This window comes from Salmo trutta, chromosome 38, assembly GCF_901001165.1.
Source record: "Salmo trutta chromosome 38, fSalTru1.1, whole genome shotgun sequence".
NCBI lineage: Eukaryota > Metazoa > Chordata > Actinopteri > Salmoniformes > Salmonidae > Salmo > Salmo trutta.
Genome location: NC_042994.1, coordinates 14,409,041 through 14,430,233, shown reverse-complemented (window position 1 = coordinate 14,430,233; position 21,193 = coordinate 14,409,041). Strand labels below are relative to the sequence as shown.

General features: G+C 46.6%; 1 pseudogene; it reads left to right on the top strand.

Moving 5' to 3' along the window:
* LOC115178649 (SEC14-like protein 1) overlaps positions 1-19,358 on the top strand; it is a 115,995-nt pseudogene extending 96,637 nt beyond the window's left edge.
* Positions 19,359-21,193: the final 1,835 nt, after the last annotated feature.

Sequence of the window (21,193 nt, the reverse complement as noted above, 5' to 3'; positions counted from 1 at the left end):
GTTAAAAAAACTCACAATCCAATCCATGTGTACAATCACGCAGTACAGTGTGACCATGTGGTGCAAGGACAACAACCTCTCCCTCAACGTGATCAAGACAAAGGAGATGGTTGTGGACTACAGGAAAATGAGAACCGAGCACACCCCCATTCTCATCGACGGGGCTGTAGTGGAGCAGGTTGAGAGCTTCAAGTTCCTTGGCGTCCACATCAACAACAAACTAACATGGTCCAAGCACACCAAGACAGTCGTGACGAGGGCACGACAAAACCTATTTCTCAGGAGACTGAAAAGATTTGGCATGGGTCCTCAGATCCTCAATAGATTTTACAGCTGCACCATTGAAAGCATCCTGATGGGTTGCATCACTGCCTGGTATGGCAACTGCTCGGCCTCCAACCGCAAGGCACTACAGAGGGTAGTGCGTACGGCCCAGTACATCACCGGGGCCAAGCTTCCTGCCGTCCAGGACCTCTATAACAGGCCGTGTCAGAGGAAGGCCCTAAAAATCATCAAAGACTCCAGCCACCCTAGTCATAGACTGTTCTCTCTGCTACCGCACGGCAAGCGGTACCGGAGCGCCAAGTCTAGGTCTAAGAGGCTTCTAAACAGATTCTACCCCGAAGCCATAAGACTCCTGAACAGCTAATCAAATGGTTACCCAGACTATTTCCTGCCGTCCAGGACCTCTATACCAGGCGGTGTCAGAGGAAGGCCCTAAAAATCTTCAAAGACTCCTGCCACCCTAGTCATAGACTGTTCTCTCTGCTACCGCACGGCAAGTGGTCCGGAGCACCAAGTCTAGGTCCAAGAGGCTTCTTAACAGCTTCTACCCCCAAGCCATAAGACTCCTGAACAGCTAATCAAATGGCTACCCAGACTATTTGTAAGGTCTACACCTGTTGTATTCAGCGCATGTGACAAATACAATTTGATTTGATTTGATGTACAGCAACGGTTTAGCAGTTACACCGACAAACCCCGGCTGGCAAAATGAAAGCTTACCTTGACTTGGAAGAGTTGCATTGTTGGATAGCCTTAGCCAACTAGCTAACATAAATAGCATTCCACTGTTTGATTCAGGATGTTGAGTAGGCTAAATTAGCTAACTAAGTAAAAGGTAAACTAAGACGAAAGAAAATACAATAAAATATAGCTAGCTCTCCCTCTGCTGCTTCTCCTTAATTTTTGAACAAGATAATTTGTTCAAAACTGTTTAACTATTGTCTTTCTCTCTCTTTGAGTCAACTACTCACCCCATTTTATGCACTGCAGTAGTTTATGCTTTCAGTACTAGATTCGTTCTCTGATCCGTTGATTGGATGGAGAAGATATTAGTTAGCACTGCAAGAGCTCTGATAGGTTGGAGGACGTCCTCCGGAAGTTATCATTATTACTGTGCAAGTCTATGGAATGGGTTGAGAACCATGAGCCTCCTAGGTTTTGTATTGAAGTCAGTGTACCCAGAGGAGGACCGAAACTAGCTGGCCTCCGACTATGGTTCTAACATACAGAGTGCTGTTGAGGCTACTGTAGACCTTCATAACATAACAGTATATTTTAATCAGTTATTTGGTGATGTGAATATATTTAGTATAGTTTTATCTAAAACTTTTTTTTTATGTATGAAATTCACTGAGGAGGATGATCCTCCCCCTCCTCCTCAGTGGTGTGAGGTGAGAGCTCCTCGGATGGAGCGAGGGAGGGGGAGGGGGAAGAAAGAAGGACGGAAGATCATCCTCCCAAACAACAGTCAGTGCCCCATTATCCCCTCCTTTTAGTGAGTCATCAAAGCTCCAGCGCTTCAAGAGTTGTATGAGGATGCAAAGGATGTTCGCATACCCAGTTACAGTACAGTACGCACGTAGACGCACGCGCGTGAGCACACACATACAGATGCACATAGAGATGTGCACATCGAGAGGCCATTTGCACACTCTTGCGTAGTCACACGCATACATACACACACACACAGATGCATGCATCCACTGCACGGACCCACCCTAACACCCATTTGAAATGCAGCCCGTGTTCCGACATTCCAAAGTTATCCCCGTTTGAAACCCCCATGACAGGAGCGATGCTCTCTCTCACCCCTCGTCCTCTTTTGATCATTCTCTCAACAAAGGGGAAAGTGACAGGAAGGTTTTTGCCGAGTGAGCAAGGCTGCCCCTCTGAATCTCCAGGCTTTAACTCCCTTATCTCCCTTCCCCTTTAAAACCTCCCCTCACCCCCTTCCACTTAAAAAGCTCTGTGGATCAGCTATGCAGGGCAGATATTCTGGCGATGCTGGTTCTGGTACTGTTCTAATGAGGGCTGGAGTGTGCTCAACCCCTCTAACTGTACACTATGCTACTGTCTCCGACATGGTGGGTAACCAGAAAATGGGTAGGATTTGGTGCGTCATGGATCAATAGTGGTTTCTAGTAGTGGCTATATGGTTAGGGTTTCTGTCTTCCTGTTACGTTATTCATAAGTGCGAGCATGTGGTGGCCTCTGTCTTGTTAAGTTTATCCCATGCCATTTCTCTACAAACGGGGGTGGTGGGTAATCTTACTCTGCAAGGGCCAGTAAAAGCGCAGGCTTTTAAATACTTGGTACGATTGCCTAACCCCGCACTGTAGTCTTCTTATAGAGTTTAGTCAAAGGATCATTGTGCTCTATTTATCTCAATAGGGTCTCCAGGTTTGGATAAAAGATCATTAAAGAAAATCGAAAATGGATACTTCTACGATTGCATTCCACTGCTCTACAGGTTTCTTCTAGTGGTTAGGCAGAGAATCGTTGTGCTCCCTTCTCATAACCAGTCTCCCTTGAAGTCCACAGTCTCTATCTCAATGGAATCCCATTACAGAAAATGGATACCTCTATTGCTCCTCTGTTAGATACCCAGAGCCTATCATCCCCTGGACCACTGGGTAGAACTGGAGTATCCATTCCTCTGTTAGCCTCTGGACTGTGAGCCCACCTGTTGTCTCTCACAACCCCTCATAGCCCCCTGCAGTGCAAAGGGAATGAGCACCTCTCTCACTGACTCATGCTGGAGGGAGAGAAAGCTTGGCAGGAAAGCAATAGGATTCTGACAGAGAGAGGACGGGATGAAAGATGGATCAGCAGGGGAGGAGATGAAGGGATCTGAAGGGAGGAGAGGAATGACAGGAGTGGAGATGGGGATGAGGAGGCTGAGGAGCGAGGGAGAAATGGAGTACAGGAATCAATGCAGATGGGAAAGAGCTCTTGTGGTGTGTGTGTGTGTGTGTGTGTGTGTGTGTGTGTGTGTGTGTGTGTGTGTGTGTGTGTGTGTGTGTGTGTGTGTGTGTGCATTCATACCTGAGTTTAGCATTTTCATCTATTTAAACTTTTACGAACAAGGACCGTGAGTATTTTCTGATCATATGACCATCCGAGGCGAAAAACACCTTTCTCTTGTATTTATCCTCATTGATCACCACGGTAACATTACTGCTAGTCCCTCACAGACCTGTACAGCTCTTCCCTCCCAGGACTGAATGATGCTGCCCAATGCTGTGATTTCTTTACCAATCATTTCCCTCTATCCTGCTCCATTACCCCATCCACCCCTCAGTCCTAACCAATAACTGGGGACGCCAGGTTAAACTAAATTAAATGAATAGGAGTTTAAGTTTTCAATTAGGTTCATGCTGATATACACACTGATGCCCTTTCCCACTGATCTCCAAAATGTCAGGGAAATGTTGTGGAGATGAATAGACTCGGCAGGGAGGAGGACAACTAATTAATAAGAAAACTTCTTGGTGAAAGTATGGATTCTTTTGGATTATTTAAAAGCCTGTGCAGTCAAAAATTGGATTTTCCTGTGTTTTATATATATTTCCACACTGTGAGGTTGGAATAATACTGTGAAATTGTGAAAATTATGATCATGCCCTTTTAGTATAAGAACTGTTTAAGAAGAACGGCAGAAATGTTTGCCTGTTTTGGTGGGATGGAGTTTTGGCCTGCCATGGTGACATCACCAGGTGGTAAAATAGTTAATAGACCAATAAGAAAGGGAGTTCCAAATCTCTCTGCCAATAACAGCTAGTTTTCAGTTTCCCACTCAGACCACTCCCAGACAGTCCTAGCAACATTTTTGCTTGAGAAATTGCTCTTTGCTAAGAAGCTATTTTTGTTTATTTGAATTTTTTTTAATTGTTATCTAGAAAAATATTTTGAGATATTGAGATACAAACTGCTGCATTGGACCTTTAATGATAAAACACCAGCATGATGGTATATAGGCTGACTTTGAATGTCCCCAGGGATTCAGATGCACAAATAAAATATTGTTCAGTGACAACACACCTTTTAATTAGACAAGAAAAGTGTGTGTGTGTTTATGCGTGTGTGCAAGTGTAGTGGACTTGAGTCAGTCATGGTTTCTCATGGTCACGTGATGGGTAGCCCCGCCTTCGACTTCAAAATCAGTGTCAGCCAGCAGGCCAAAAGGAAAGGTCCTCTTGGTCCAAAGGTCAAGACGTTAGCTTCTCCCGTGGGAGAACAGGTTTCAAATCCTGACAGTTACACAAATGTTATTGTGCTTGTTGGATAAGGGCAAAAGGTGAGTGTTCCTTTTGATGTTGAAGCTGAAGACATGATGAGGGAGTTTGATCTCAGAATAGGAATACCCTGAAGGATACTCTCATCCTCTCTCATTTCCTCTCTCTCATCCTTCTTTTGTTTCTCCTGTTTCTCTCTCTTTATCTTACCTGCTGTCCTCACTTACACTTCTCTAATATCTCCTCTTTCTTTCTCTCGCCTTTAACTCTCCTCATTTCTCCCCCCTCCTCTCTTTCCCACCCCTCCCTCTCTCTGAGGCCTAGTGAGTATAGACTAGAGTAGCACAGTGTGCCAGAGGCAGCAGCAGGCATCTGGGCCCTTTCTGGCAGACAGAGAGAGGGTTGGCAGGATACCCGGCGCCTGCCTCCATGCCTCTCTTCCCCCAACACGCACTGGGACTGCGCAATCAAAGACACAAAAAGAGAGAGATGGGGAGGGAGGGAGAGTTGTCCATCTTTCCAACTATCCATCTCTTGCCTTTTCTACTGCTACTCTGTCATCTATTTCCACCCGAATAGACAGAGGCGAAACACAGTGAATAAAAAGAGGGAGGGAGATGAGCATTTTGTACCGCAACCTGGAGAGGCGGGGAATCAGGGATGAGGGATGGGCGGGGGTGTAAGGGGAGAGAAGCCAATGTCAGGCAAATCAGCAGGAGGAGACCCCCAATCTAGTATCTACCTGTCTGTTTGATGCGGCAGAGTGGATCCGCAATCGTTTCATCAAGCTTGGCCTCAGGAACGAAAAACCCTGTCATCCCTTCTTTTCCCTTCCTCCTCCTTCTTTCCCCCAGAACACCACCGCACTGCGCGAACCTCAATCGTTGATAAATCGCTGCCATCTGCCTCATTTCTCACAACTCGTCCCATGATAACCAGAACAATCGCTGAGCCCCCAAGAATGAGAGATGGATAGAGAGAGAGCGGAGGAATGTAGAGAAGAGGAGTGGCAGGTAGTCTAGCAGTTAAGAGCGTTGGGCCAGTAACCGAAGGATGCTGGTTTGAATCCCCGAGCCAACTAGGTGAAAAATCTGTCTGTGCCCTAGAGCAAGGCACTTAACCCTAATTTCTCCTGTAAGTCGCTCTGTATAAGAGCGTCTGCTAAATGACTAAAATGCAAATGTAAGGCGTGGAACAGTAAGGAGAGACAAGCATAGAGAAAATGTGTTTTTGAACAGATGGGAAGGGGAACTGAGGGAATCGGTGTGTGCAAAGGAAGTATAGAAGTGAGAGAGAAATAAAAGAAAAGACAAACTGTTGTTGCACTCCTCTGAATTGTTGACAATAGCTGATTTTGTATCAGTTCAAGGTCAACACACACTCTCTCACACACACACACACACACACATCAAAACACAGAAAGCCACTGGCATTGAGCATGAAAAAGTTTACTCAGCAAGTGTAAAATAATCGTGACACCCCACAGCTTGTGTGTTCACTCTTCACACTAAAAGTTATCAAGGACTCCAACAGATGTTTTGCCTGTTTCCGGCTAACTGGTGCGCCAACACAACTCAATGCAGCCCAATAGGCATCTACTTGAATTTGGGTAAAAAAAAGAACTTGTTTAAAACTCACAAATTATTTTTCCTAGATTGGGGATGCTTTGGGGATGCCTTTCTTCATGTTGAGAGTTAGTGAATGTTTTACTCTGAAATGTGTAAACATTCTGACCCATTGTGGCCTGGCTGGTGTAGAGGTAATGCCATGGTCTCCTGCACACAAGTCTACAGTGTCGGCATGCGTTCCAATTCAGCCTACTGTCCTTTGACACTACCTCACTCTGTCTTTCCCCACTGTTAGCCTCTCCATTGATGTACAGTGCCTTGCAAAAGTATTCATCCCCTTGGTGTTTTTCCTATTTTGTTGCATTACAACCTGTAATTTAAATAGATTTTTATTTGGATTTCATGTAATGGACATACACAAAATATTCCAAATTGGTGAAGTGAAATGAAAAAAATTACTTGTTTCAAACAATTATAAAAAAATTAAAAGCTGAAAAGTGGTGCGTGCATATGTATTCACCCACTTTGCTATGAAGCCCCTAAATAAGATCTTGTGCAATCAATTACCTTCAGAAGTCACATAATTAGATTGCACACAGGTGGACTTTATTTAACTAAATGTCACATCAGTATATACACACCTGTTCTGAAAGGCCCCAGAGTCTGCAACACCAAGCAAGGGGCACCACCAAGCAACATGCACCATGAAGACCAAGGAGCTCTCTAAACAGGTCAGGGACAAAGTTGTGGAGAAGTACGGATCAGGGTTGAGTTATAAAAAAAATCATGAAACTGAAAGAAAAAAGAAATGGAATGAATATGGCACCACAACAAACCTGCCAAGAGAGGGCCGTCCACCAAAACTCACGGACCAGGCAAGGAGGGTATTAATCATAGAGGCAACAAAGAGACCAAAGATAACCCTGAAGGAGCTGCAAAGCTCCACATCGGAGATTGGAGTGTCTGTCCTTAGGACCACTTTAAGCCATACACTCCACAGAGCTGGGCTTCACAGAAGAGTTGCCAGAAAAAAGCCATTGGTTAAAGAAAGAAATAAGCAAACACGTTTGGTGTTCGCCAAAAGGCATGTGGGAGACTCCCCAAACATATGGAAGAAGGTACTCTGGTCAGATGAGACTAAAATTATTTTTTGGGGCCATCAAGGAAAACGCTATGTCTGGCTCACCCTGAGAACACCATCCCCGCAGTGAAGCATGGTGGTGGCAGCATCGTGCTGTGGGGATGTTTTTCATCAGCAGGGACTGGGAAACTGGTCAGAATTGAAGGAATGATGGATGGCGCTAAATACAGGGAAATTATTGAGGGAAACCTGTGACAGTCTTCCAGAGATTTGAGACTGGGACGGAGGTTCACCTTCCAGTAGGACAATGACCCTAAGCATACTGCTAAAGCAACACTCGAGTGGTTTAAAGGGAAACATTTAAATGTCTTGGAATGGCCTAGTCAAAGCCCAGACCTCAATCCAATTGAGAATCTGTGGTATGACTTAAAGATTGCTGTACAACAGCAGAACCCTCCAACTTGAAGGAGCTGGAGCAGTTTTGCCTTGAAGAATGGGCAAAAAACCCAGTGGCTAGATGTTCCAAGCTTATAGAGACATACCCCAAGAGATTTGCAGCTGTATTTGCTGCAAAAGGTGGCTCTACAAAGTATTGACTTTGGGGGGGTGAATAGTAATGCACACTCAAGGTTTCAGTTTTTTTTGTCTTATTTCTTGTTTGTTTCACACACAAAAAAATATTTTGCATCTTCAAAGTGGTAGGCATGTTGTGTAAATCAAATGATACAAACCCCCCAAAAATCTATTTTAATTCCAGGTTGTAAGGCAAAATAGGAAAAATGCCAAGGGGGTGAATACTTTTGCAAGCCACTGTACCTATCAGGAGTTGACCTTTCCTTCTGGTTCTGTCCATTCCAGAGGAGAGAGGAAGAGGCACCTTGGGTCAGAAGCCAGAGAAGGTCAGTCATAGTTTAGGGTTGGCAAAGGTTCCTCTAGGTTTTCACCCAAAAGGAGAAAATAAAGATTCCAGAAGTTCTAACACTTTTATACGCAGCTGTTTGCAGCTGAACTTTCATGCCTTACTGTTCATCTAAAATAAAACAACATCTAACAGTTCTGATCAGCAGTCCAGAGAGCTGTTATTGATAGATGCCTTGGCAGAGATGGGCTGACACAGGTAAACATCTGAGATGGATGGCCTTATTTGTCTTTTAAGAGAACCGACTTTACCTCCTCCCTTGACTTTACTCTCTGCCTCTGTTCAGGTGCGAAGTGCCAACGCCTGCCTCTGCCTCCCCTGCCACTGCGAGCACAAATACCCATACCTTGCTCTAAAATGGAAAATCAATGGAGCTTCTATGGGCAAATCAATACAGACCGATCTGTTGCAATAAGGATGAATCAGCCTTGAGATGGGAGAGGAGATGCATCATGGGATGCGTTTTTAGATTTTACATTAGGCCAAGAGGAACTGACTGTGAGGTCCAGCCATTCCTTTTGATTTCAGTCACTTAGTGTCTCTTCAGTAAGCTACTGTGCTGTTTAGTTACTCTTTTGTCTCAGCTTGTTCTACCGTTAGCGATTATGCTACCATACAGTATGCCTCAGTGTTAGCGATGATGCTACCATACAGTCTGCCTCAGTGTTAGCGATGATGCTGCCATACGGTATTGCTCAGTGTTAGCGATGATGCTACCATGAGTGTGCCTCAGTGTTAGCGATGATGCTACCATACAGTGTGCCTCAGTGTTAGCGATGATGCTACCATGCAGTGTGCCTCAGTGTTAGGGATGATGCAGTGTGCCTCAGTGTTAGCGATGATGCTACCATGCAGTGTCCCTCTGTGTTAGCGATGATGCTTGTGTGCCTCAGTGTTAGCGATTATGATACCGTACAGTGTGCCTCAGTATTAGCGATTATGCTACCGTACAGCATGCCTCAGTGTTAGCAATGATGCTACCGTACAGTGGGCCTCAGTATTAGCGATTATGCTACCATACAGTAGGATTCCGAATTATCTGTGTTGTCTTTTCTTCTCTAGTGTTGAACCACCGTTTGAAATATTCGACTCCATAAAGACACAACAAAACCACCTTCCAAAAGAAATTGCAGCTCATCATCTTTCTGTCTATCGCCAACTCCTATGGGTGCCTGTGTCGCTCCAAATATCGGCACACGTTCCATTATCATCTCTCGGGCCTTCCTTCCATCATCACAGTTTACACTTTCAGAAATCAAATCCGTTTTGCTTGCTGATTTGGGAATTATAGAGATTTAAATGCTGAGTTGTATCTACTAACTAGCCGTTGAGGACATGTAGCCATTTAGTGTAGTGAGCTCTGAGCTGCCAGTAGTGACTGCCCGTCTTCATTGCCCTCAGTATTTACTGGCCTGAGTGTGTGTTGTACTTGTGTGTGCCTGCGTGCGAGAGAGTGTTTGTCCATGGATATGAATGATTGAGCCAGTTGTGTGTGTGTGCGGGGAGGCTGTTAATCAGACATCCCTGACAACAGATGAATATGGATGTGCCTTGAGAGAGCATCAAATAGTCATTTACACCCTGGCGCTTTATAGTGCCTCGCCACAACCAACCAACCAGGACATCACTCGCAGCTATTATCACAAACACACACAGAAACAGATACCCAAAGGTACGCACTGCATACACACGTTCGTAAATCCACTCGCATGCTTATACATCCACCGGCTATACACATCATCTGGCGTGCAATCCCACAGGAAATCACGAGTGCAGACAGTCAGTCATAAAATCAACACCATGATCGGCTCACTCTCCTGGTCTCACTCCCCTTGTATGGTGTTGAGTCAGAGGTGTTCTACACCATCCACTGAACTGATGCTGTGAAGAGACAGAGACATCAGTAGGTAGATGACCTCCTCACCCGTACCCGTGCCAAATGGTGAGGAGGTCTATGATCATGCATGTGTATGTGTGTGTGCCTTTGCCTCTGTATTAGTGTGTGTGTGTATGTGTGTTTTCTACTCCACCTGCTTACCCCAACACTGTGATTCACGGTGCCGGTAACACTTTCCCTCCCTCCATCCCTCCTCCGCCCACTGTGAGCCCATCCCTCAGTCTGGCCCAATGGCCATGAGCCTCCATAGAAACACAACCACAATATCTCCTCCCAAACCCATTTACTACAAATAATGGGGGTGAATCTGCGAGCTAAATCATAGTGAGTCAGATCTGTTTGGATAGCCTGAGACTGATAGGTCCATCTATGGGGTACCACTGGATCCCTCGTAATGTGTGCCCACAGACTCGCTTGTAATGTATTAGTGTGTGAATGCCAATGCGATCGAAGTCTTTGAAGTCTGTGTTTAGTGCAGTGGGATTCATTGTATCTTTGTTTCTTTTTTCTCTCTACCTTTCTTTCTTCCCCTCTCTCTCTCGTGCACTCTATCTCTCTCTCTCTCTTCCCCTCTCACTCTCTTCCCCTCTCACTCTCTTCCCCTCCTCTCACTCTCTTCCCCTCTCTCTCTCTCTCTCTCTCTCTCTCTCTCTTCCCCTCTCTCTCTCTCTCTCTTCCCCTCTCTCTCTCTTCTTTCTTCCTCTCTCTCTCTCTTCCCCTCTCTCTCACTCTCTCTCTCCCCTCTCTCTCTCTCTCTCTCTCTCTCTCTCTCTTCCCCTCTCTCTCTCTCTCTCTCTTCCCCTCTCTCTCTCTTTCTTCCTCTCTCTCTCTCTTCCCCTCTCTCTCACTCTCTTCCCCTCTCTCTCACTCTCTTCCCCTCTCACTACCCCCCCTCTCTCTCACTCTCTTCCACTCTCTCACTCTCTTCCCCTCTCTCTATCATTTTATTACACTCTCCCTCTCTCCTGCTGCTGTAATGTAATATGATGCCTTCCAGGGTCACAGAGCCCAGCGCTTTCATGTCAGACAGGCCGCTTCACACGGCCGCACTGAGCAGAGCTCTCCTTCCCTCCCTTGCACACAGCTTTTCTTTATCTCTCTCTGCCCTTTTGTTCCTGCCCTCCCACCTAGCTCTCTTTCACTCGTCTTTCTGTCCCTGCTGTCTTTCGCCTCCTCCCGACGCTTTCAATCCTTCTCACTATCCCTCTCTCTGTTTTCCCTCTCTCTCCCACTCTCTCTCTTCCCCTCTCTCTCTCTGTTTTTCCTCTCTCTCCTCCCTGTCTCTCTGTTTTTCCCTCTCTCTCCCCCTCTCTCTCTCTGTTTCCTCTCTCCCCCCTCTCTCTCTGTTTTCCCTCTCTCTCTCGCTCGTATTCACCTTGAACAACTTCATAAGCATCCTGCTGAGTGAACAACACTAAAGCTAAACTCAAACGCATCAAACTCTAGAGCTGAACACCTTAACTCCACTTGTCCCTGTTCAGTGTTATGCATCTAGCATCTCCTCGCTACCCTTGCAACGATAAAAGGACATTAACACACACACACCCACGCTCTCACACACAGATTCACACACTCCGTGAGAGAGCGTGGTCCCACGGGGACAGCTGGAGGAGGGTGTGTGTGGATAGTGTGGCAGTACTGTAGTCCGGGGCCGGATGCAGAGAGCCCAGTTGTTCTTGTCACACCGCCACCTCTTCATCAATCTTGTCACAGTTAGCGTCAGACAGTGTCAGACCAGTCCCAGGGTACACACACACACAAGGATTATTATATACACACACGCACACAAAAATTATGCAGGTACACACACACACACAAATGTTACGCACGCACACACACACACACACAGTACACACAGAGATGCGAAGCCGTAAACGGCACACCACCATATTCACAACACCCGCACAAACACACCACTTCTAGCTATTTTGATGACACTTAGGTGTGCACCCCATTTTCCCTGAGCACTTGTTATATTACGATGCGTATCTAGCTGTATGAATGATCCTGTACCTTGGTCGTGATCATTCTAGCTAGTTGTTATTGAGCTCAAGTGTTTATTACAAGGACAGCAGGAGAAATGAGGGCAGAGCTTGTTCAATATATTTACCTGGGAAAACATGTACGGTGAAACTCCACTCAAAACATTATTATACAACTCCCTCAGCAAGGATACGGTCTGTGACCAAAACAAATTATGGAAGTGAAGTGAAATTGAGATCAACAGACGAAGCTGGTTCCTTGTTGCATATTTTCAAAATCACTCTCCATTTCGGTGTCTGGGACCTTAAAGTGTCTCAGGTGTTTGTATACAAGGTTTTGATTGGATTAAAATGAAAGGACCCAGGTGGTGATGCAATGTTCAACAGTGTTGCATGGACACGTACCACCTTCTGCTCAGTCATCCAATCAGTGGCTAACTGTGTGTATGGGTGTGTAGTTTTGTGTGCGTGTACCTGCTTGTGTGTGTGTATGTTGGCATATCCAGTATGTGCCATGGAAATAGAGATCTCTGGGCCATGGCCTTTCCCCCACTCCCCCCGCCCCTCGTCCTCTCCCCCCTCCTCCCCTACACAAAGGCCAGCCATCATGTCATGCATCACCGTATTCCCCCTCACCCCGGCAGGCCCCATACAACATGATTCATCCCCCAACGAGGTGAGGTGTGACTGGGAGATTATTAATACTGAAGGGCAGAGCTCCCTAAGAGATGAACCGTCGCCCGCCCTGACTGCCTGACTACCTGCAGAGGAAATGGGAAAATATTGCAAATGTTTATGGGGGGTGTGTGCGCGTGTGTGTGGCGTCTCATATTTGTAATGCAGGGCTGGGCCAGCCTGCTGTATAGTCTGGTAATGTCTGAGCATGGATAAACAGAACCCCATTTACTGTGGAGAAAATGTGCTGACTCCAGCAGTATCATACGGTGTGGGTGTTTGTGTGGCGGTGTGTGTTTTTATGTGCAGGGGGGATTGTGAGTGTGTCTTGGAAGGAAGGGGGGTTCATGTGTGAATTTATGTGCCCATGCACACATTTTTGAGTTGACAATCCATATATGTGTGTGCTTATTTTGTCATTGACATAGTGTGAGTTTTGAGTGCAGCAAGTTGTAAACTCCCATCTGGCAGATGCGAGTGCACTGTAGGCAAATGTGTGTGTGTGCGCTGTTTGTGTCTGTACGTGTATGCGTGTTTTGTGTAATTGTGTGTGTGTACGTGTGTGTACGTGTGTGTACGTGTGTGTACGTACCTGTCACGCCCTGACCTGAGAGAGCCTTTTTTATGTCTCTATTTAGGTTTGGTCAGGGTGTGATTTGGGTGGGCATTCTATGTCCTTTTTTCTATGCTTTGTATTTCTTTGTTTTGGCCTGGTATGGCTCTCAATCAGGGACAGCTGTACTTCGTTGTCGCTGATTGGGAGTCATACTTAGGCAGCCTGTTTTCCTTTGGGGTTTGTGGGTAGTTAATTTCTGTTTAGTGTGTTAGGATACCTGACAGGACTGTTTGGCTGTCGTCTGTTTTTCTTTGTGAAGTGCCTTTTTTCATCCAAAATAAAAGATGAACAAATTCCACGCTGCACCTTAGTCCTCTTCTTCCAAAGACAGCCGTTACAGTACCTGTGTGACGACAGGGCCATCTCATTGTCTCCCTCTCTCCAGTGAGTTATCTGCCCCTGTGACACCTCCGCTCCAAATCAATAACTCCACCTCTGCCTGGTCATGTCTGCCATTGAACCGTGCCCCATGTGTTATACTGACTTTGAAAACTATATCAAAGGATGCGTTTCACACTTTCATTCACTTTTGAAAATATTATTTTCTCCAATAGGCCTTTGAATGTAATTGCTGGCAAAGCAGTTTTCTATTTTCAATGGAAGATGTCAAGGTGCAAGTCATGTGGTTAGCTAATAGATATGTGTACCAGTACAGACAACTGTAGTATAGTTTCATGATGGGGTTAACAAGCTAAGACCACGTTGGAAAGGGGAAGCTAACCTCCGAAATGCGTTTTCACATCTCTAAAGCTGTGTGCCACTGGTGAGGAGGAAAAGTGTGACAAACGATAATCAGAATGATTGGTGGAAGTGCCCAACAGTCTCACAGAGGAAAAGGGGACCGATCAGCATGACAAACTCTTATACAACTGCCTCAGCAAGTGAAGCAGTGTGGTTGTTCTTGTCAGAACGTTCCTATGTAGGATTCTTTTTGTTATGATTACTCAGTCCCATGCACATCCCATTGAAGCTTTCACAAACACTACTTCCCCCTCTTTATCAGAATAGTAACTTATCTTTACCAAAGAGAGTTTTGTTTTGCAACCTCTGATTACCCTCCTGACACTAATCAGTCAGCGCTACTCTAAGACACCCTCACACAGGAAGTGACCCTTTAAACCTTGACACTACTCCTGATGCAACTCCAGGTAATGGAAGGTAGAGCTGGAGGTTTGGGCTGCGTCCAAAATGTCACCCTATTCCCTATAGTGCACTACTTTTCACCAGGTCCCATAGGGCTTTGGTCAAAAGTAGTGCACTATATATGGAATAGGGTGCCACTCGTGGTGAGAGCTTCTATGTGAGGTGTAGTGTGACAGAGAACAGAGAGGACTACTTCCTGTATCCTGTTACTGAAGGAAATGTGTTTTCACACAATGGAGTGAATGGAGGTGAGTCATGGCCAGCTGAGAGATTCAGATCCGCTCTGCATTCAGACATAACAGCAGCGATCCCACTCACATGTCGTTCACTCCTTGTTCACTCACACTGTCCATTGTACAGAGATAATGTGACGGGACAGCAGTGGAGAAGGTGGAAAGTTTTAAGTTCCTAGATGTACACATTATGGAAAAACTGAAATGGTCCAACCACACAGACAGTGTGGTGACGAAGGCGCAACAGTGCCTCTTCAACCTCAGGAGGCTGAAGAAATTTGGCTTGTCACCTAAAACCCTCACAAACTTTTACAGATGCACAATTGAGAGCATCCTGTCAGGCTGTATCACCGCCTGGTACGGCAACTGCACCGCCCACAACCGCAAGGCTCTCCAGAGGGTGGTGCAGTCTGCACAACGCATCACTGGGGGAAAACTACCTGCCCTCCAAACTACTTATCACTAGTCACTTTAATAATGCCACTTTAATAATGTTTGCATATCTTGCATTACTCATCTCATATGTGTGTGTACTGTATTTTATACCATCTATTGCATCTTGCTAATGCTGCTCTGTCATTGCTCATTCATATATTTATATGTACATATTCCATTCCTTTATTTAGATTTGTGTGTATTAGGTAGTTATTGGGGAATTGTTAGATTACATGTTAAATATTGCTGCACTGTCTGAACTAGAAGCACAAGCATTTTGCTACACTCGCATTAACATCTGATAACCATGTGTATGTGACCAATAAAATTTGATTTGATATGACACTGTGCGTGTGCGTGTGTGTGTGTGTGTCTGACACTGTGTGTGTTATACATTAGTCAATCCCCATCGAACCCTCCTTCAGCACCAGCCGAACGAACACATCCCTTTCTCATCACTGACCATGTCTAATTCTAATAGTTTATGTACCCATTAGCATGAGTTATAATAGCTAATATGCCTTCTAGTACTCAGGTACCACTTCTTGTCACGCCCTGACCATAGAGAGCTCTTGGTTCTCTATGGTATAGTAGGTCAGGGCGTGACTAGGGGGTGTTCTAGGTTTATTATTTCTATGTTGGTGTACTTGGTATGGTTCCCAATTAGAGGCAGCTGGTAATCGTTGCCTCTAATTGGGGATCATATTTAGGCAGCCATTTCCCCACTGTGTTTTGTAGGATCTTGTTTATGTGTAGTTGCCTGTGAGCACTCCGTAGCTTCACGTGTCGTGTATTCTTTGGTGTTTTTTTGCGGTTGACTTATAATAAAAATATGTCGAACCGATATCACGCTGCGCTTTGGTCTGAATGTTCCTACGACGATCGTGACAGAAGATCACACCAGGACCAAGCAGCGTGCCCGGGAGGAGAAGGTATCCTGGGCTTGGGAGGAGATAAAGGAGGAGAAGACATCCTGGACGTGGGAGGAAATTATGGCTGGAGACGAAACCCTTCCTTGGAAGCAGACGCAAGGAGAGAAGGGAAGACAGTGGCGACGCCGGGGTTCGCGGCCACGTAGAAAGCCCAAAAGACAGCCCAACATTTTGGGGGGGGGGGCACACGGGTTGGTTGGCGGAGCCGAGGTGTGAGCCAAAGCCAGTCTGGGAGAAGAGGGAGGAACTGGAGGAGAGTGAACGGAGAGAGTCAGAGACCATCAGTGAGCTGATGGAGAAATTGGAGGAGAGAGAAATGAGAGAGTTGTTGTGTTGGTGTATGAGGCACGACATTCGCCCTAAGGGGCGTGTTATCTGTTTGATGCCACCTGAGTCAGCTCTCTGTACTCGTCCTGAGGAGCGTGCTAGCAGTCTGGTCAAAACTGTGCCGGCTCCACGCACCAGGTCTCCAGTACGCCTCCACAGCCCTGTACGTCCTGTGCCAGCTCTCCACACTCGCCTTGAGGAGCGTGTTATCTGTCAGGTACCATGTGTGCCGGCTCTACGCACCAAGTCTCCAGTACGCTTTCACAGCCCAGTACGTCCTGTGCCAGCTCCCCGCACTCGGCGTGCGAAGTGTGTCATCATTCTGGTACAATTTGTGCCGGCTCTACGCACCAGATCTCCAGTGCGCCTCCACAGCCCAGTGCGTCCTGTGCCAGCTCTCCGCACTCGCCGTGCGAAGTGTGTCATCTGTCCGGGACAATTTGTGCTGGCTCTACGCACCAGACCTCCAGTATGCCTCCACAGCACAGTACGTCCTGTGCCTGCTCCTCGCACTCACCCTGAGGTAAGTGTCACCAGTCCGGTGCAACCTGTGCCAGCCCCACGCATCAGGTCTCCAGTGCGCATCCCCAGTCCGGTACGTCCTGTGCCTGCTCTGCGCACTCGCCCTGAAGAGCGTGTCACCAGTCCGGTGCAACCTGTGCCGGCCCCACGCATCAGGCCTCCAGTGCGCCTCCCCAGTCCAGTACGTCCTGTGCCTGCTCCACGCACTCGCCCTGAAGAGCGTGTCACCAGTCCGGTGCAACCTGTGCCGGCCCCACGCATCAGGCCTCCAGTGCGCCTCCCCAGTCCGGTACGTCCTGTGCCTGCTCCCCACTCGCCCTGAAGAGTGTGTCACCAGTCCGGTGCAACCTGTGCCAGCTCCACGCATCAGGCCTCCAGTGCGCCTCCCCAGTCCGGTACGTCCTGTGCCTGCTCCTCGCACTCGTCCTGAAGTGCGTGTCACCAGTCCAGAGCCTCCGGCGACGGTCCCCAGTCCAGAGCTTCCGGCGACGGTCCCCAGTCCAGAGCTTCCGGCGACTGTCCCCAGTCCAGAGCTTCCGGCGACGGTCCCCAGTCCAGAGCTTCCGGCGACGGTCCCCAGTCCAGAGCTTCCGGCGACGGTCCACAGTCCGGAACCTCCTACGACGGTCCACAGTCCGGAACCCCCTACGACGGTCCACAGTCCGGAACCCCCTGCGACGGTCCACAGTCCGGAACCCCCTGCGATGGTCCACAGTCCGGAACCCCCTGCAGCGGTCCACAGTCCGGAACCCCCTACGACGGTCCACAGTCTGGAACCCCCTGCGACGGTCCACAGTCTGGAACCCCCTGCGACGGTCAACGTTCCGGAGCCTCCAGCGAGGGTCAACGGTCCGGAGCTCCCAGGCACGGTGTCCAGTCCAACTCCAAGGCCGGAGCCTTCCTCTGCGCCGGTGCCCAGTCCAGGCACGGCGTCCAGTCCTGCTCCCTGGCAGGAGCTTTCCTCTGCGCTGATTCCCAGTCCAGGCACGGCGTCCAACCCAGCTCCATGGCCGGAGCCCTGCTTTGTGCCGGTGCCCAGTCCAGGCACGGCGTCCAACCCAGCTCCATGGCCGGAGCCCTCCTTTGCGCCGATGCCCAGTCCAGGCACAGCGTTCAGCCCGGCGCCATGGCCGGATCAGGGGTCTGGGCGGGGGCTAAGACCTGCACAGGAGCCGACACCGACACTAATCACCCCCCCACCGTCCCCAGTTGGTTTCAGGTTTTGCGGTTTTCCGCACCTTTGGGGGGGGAGTACTGTCATGACTAGGGGGTGTTCTAGGTTTATTATTTCTATGTTGGTGTACTTGGTATGGTTCCCAATTAGAGGCAGCTGGTAATCGTTGCCTCTAATTGGGGATCATATTTAGGCAGCCATTTCCCCACTGTGTTTTGTAGGATCTTGTTTATGTGTAGTTGCCTGTGAGCACTCCGTAGCTTCATGTGTCGTGTATTCTTTGGTGTTTTTTTGCGGTTGACTTATAATAAAAATATGTCGAACCGATATCACGCTGCGCTTTGGTCTGAATGTTCCTACGACGATTGTGACACCCTCCCCTCAGGAGACACAGCAGGGTCTCCTCTCCGTCTGTCTACCGCTGACCTGGGGTCAGCTTTCTGTGATGTTTCCTCTCAGTCTCCCATTATAGGTCTATTATCTATTATGCTCTGTCTGTTATCACCTGGTCAGCACATTGACCCCTTACAGTGTCTGATTGTAATGGACAGCAAACCTGATCCCATTCATTTCCCCTTCCTCCTTTTCTGTCTTTCTCCTTCTTCGTCTCTCTCCCTCCCTCCCTTCCTCTCTCTCTCTCTCTCTCTCTCTAGTTTAATGGAATTGTCTTCTCAAGCGAAATCAGTGCAAATTGCATATTAGCTCACTGTAAGCCCTGGCGGATACTATTGAAGGTTATAATAGCTGGTAAACCAGGCCAGCTCCTGATACTATTGAAGGTTATAATAGCTGGTATACCAGGCCAGCTCCTGATACTATTGAAGGTTATAATAGCTGGTATACCAGGCCAGCTCCTGATACTATTGAAGGTTATAATAGCTGGTATACCAGGCCAGCTCCTGATACTATTGCTAATGTCTGAAGAGACTTTGGAAATACTTTACTATTTGGGGATGTTGTCTGTTGTAGAATGGGTCATGTTATGCAAAGCTGATATACTAATCTCAACTCTTTCTCTCTCCTCAGTGCTGGGAAGTGGACACATCATGAAATGCAAAACACAACAGTGATGCCTAACAAGAAGATACCCAAAGAGCCTTCAACGTGCCTGTTAGTGTGTGAATGTGTTTTTGTGTGTGAGAGAGTGAGTGGGTGCATGAGAGAGATTTACATGAGATTTACAGTGTTTTTATGCATTCTCTTTATATCTACAGTATATTCTATGGGTATTTTTAAGAATATAATAATATATTTATATACTGTACTCATGTTTTGGGCTCTTTTTACACAGAGATGCTTTTTATCCTGTAAATAAACCCCAACTGAGCCCTGAATGTATTTATACCACTCTTTATTAACATTTTGGGGGTCAGAGCCAAAGATGTACAGAATTCAGCTAACTTTTCCCCATGTTAGCAAGCTGAGTTGTACAGTAGTTGTACAGTGAGAGGAGTGACGCAAACACTAACTTTTCCCAATTGATTTACAGTATCTGTGGCTCTGTGTGGTTGAGGTGAGAGGGGTTGTTGTAAGTCATTATAGACTTTGGAGTGACTCACACACTTTCTACATCACATCTCTGTGCGGGTGTGTGTGCATGTGCCTGCATTTCTTCCTGTGTGTGTGTGTGTGTGTGTGTGTGTGTGTGTGTGTGTGTGTGTGTGTGTGTGTGTGTGTGTGTGTGTAATGGCGGTGCGGTGCCTGGCTGGGCCCAGGGATCGGAGCGGAAGGGCAGAGTGGGGGTTGACGCTGCAGGGTTCATGGACAGGATTAGAGCCTACCACCGGGGGCAGTATTGATCAGCATGGGGTGTCAGGACCATCCGGCTCCAAGGAACTCAGAATTGGACTGTACATATCGAGACCCACACACACACGTCAGAGGGCTGCAGCCCCAGGAGTAGGCCACGAGCCAGGTTGAGGAGGAGGGAAACAGACTGTGTGTGTGTGTGTGTGTGTGGGTGTGGTAAGTGTTTATTTTTGTAGTTTGTAGAGGGGGGCATGTGTACATCCGGGTGTCTATTTTTATTGGTGCTGAGTGTGCGTTTTAGAAGGTGTTGAGTTGGCATATTGTGCTTGTCTGTTTCAGATTCCCATAGATGCATTAGGCCTAAACATCAAAAGATGAGGCCGTAAACTGACATTAGAATGATTTGTTCCAAGACAGGCTCCACAGGTAGTCATTATTCATTCACCCTTACATTTAGAACAAGAGAGAAGTGTGCACTAAGTTTTTTGTTTGTTGTGGTATTTAGTATTTTATTAGGATCCCCAATTAGCCGCTGCTACTCTTTCTGGGGTCCAAACCAGAAACAAAACGCAACAAATAAAATACATAATATACATAACAATACATAATACAATTCATAATATACATAACAATACATAATAATACACAATATACATAACAATGCATAATGCAACACATAATATACATACCAATGCATAATACAATACATCATATACATAACAATACATAATATAACAATACATCATATACATAACAATCCATAATACAATACATAATATACATAACAATACATAATATAACAATACGTCATATGCATAACAATCCATAATACAATCCATAATATACATAACAATACATACTATAACAATACGTCATATGCATAACAATCCATAATACAATCCATAATATACATAACAATACATAATATAACAATACTGCATATGCATAACAATCCATAATACAATACATACTATATCAAAATGTCTGTCTCTTCACAGTCCCCGTTGTGCCATAAGGTCTAATTTTATATTTGTATTTATCTGGTTTTATTACTAGCTTGAGTTACCTGGGGTGGCAGAGAGTTCCATGTAGTCATGGCTCTATTTACTACTGTGCATTTCCCAGCCTCTTGTTCTGGACCTGGGGACTGTGAGGAGACCTCTGGTCGCATGACTTGTGTTGTATCAATGGGTGTTCAAACTGTGTACCAACTGCTTGAACAGACAGCTCAGTACCTTCAACAGATCAACACCTCACATAAAGACTTAGAAGAAGCTTATGCTACCATTTACAATGCAGCCTATTCCCAAGCTGTTTTAACTTACAGTTTAGGCCGATATTATGATATCAAAGTCTATCACTTTGCACAGATTCATACGATCGACGTGCGTCGCATTTCACAGTAAAACGGTAACCTACT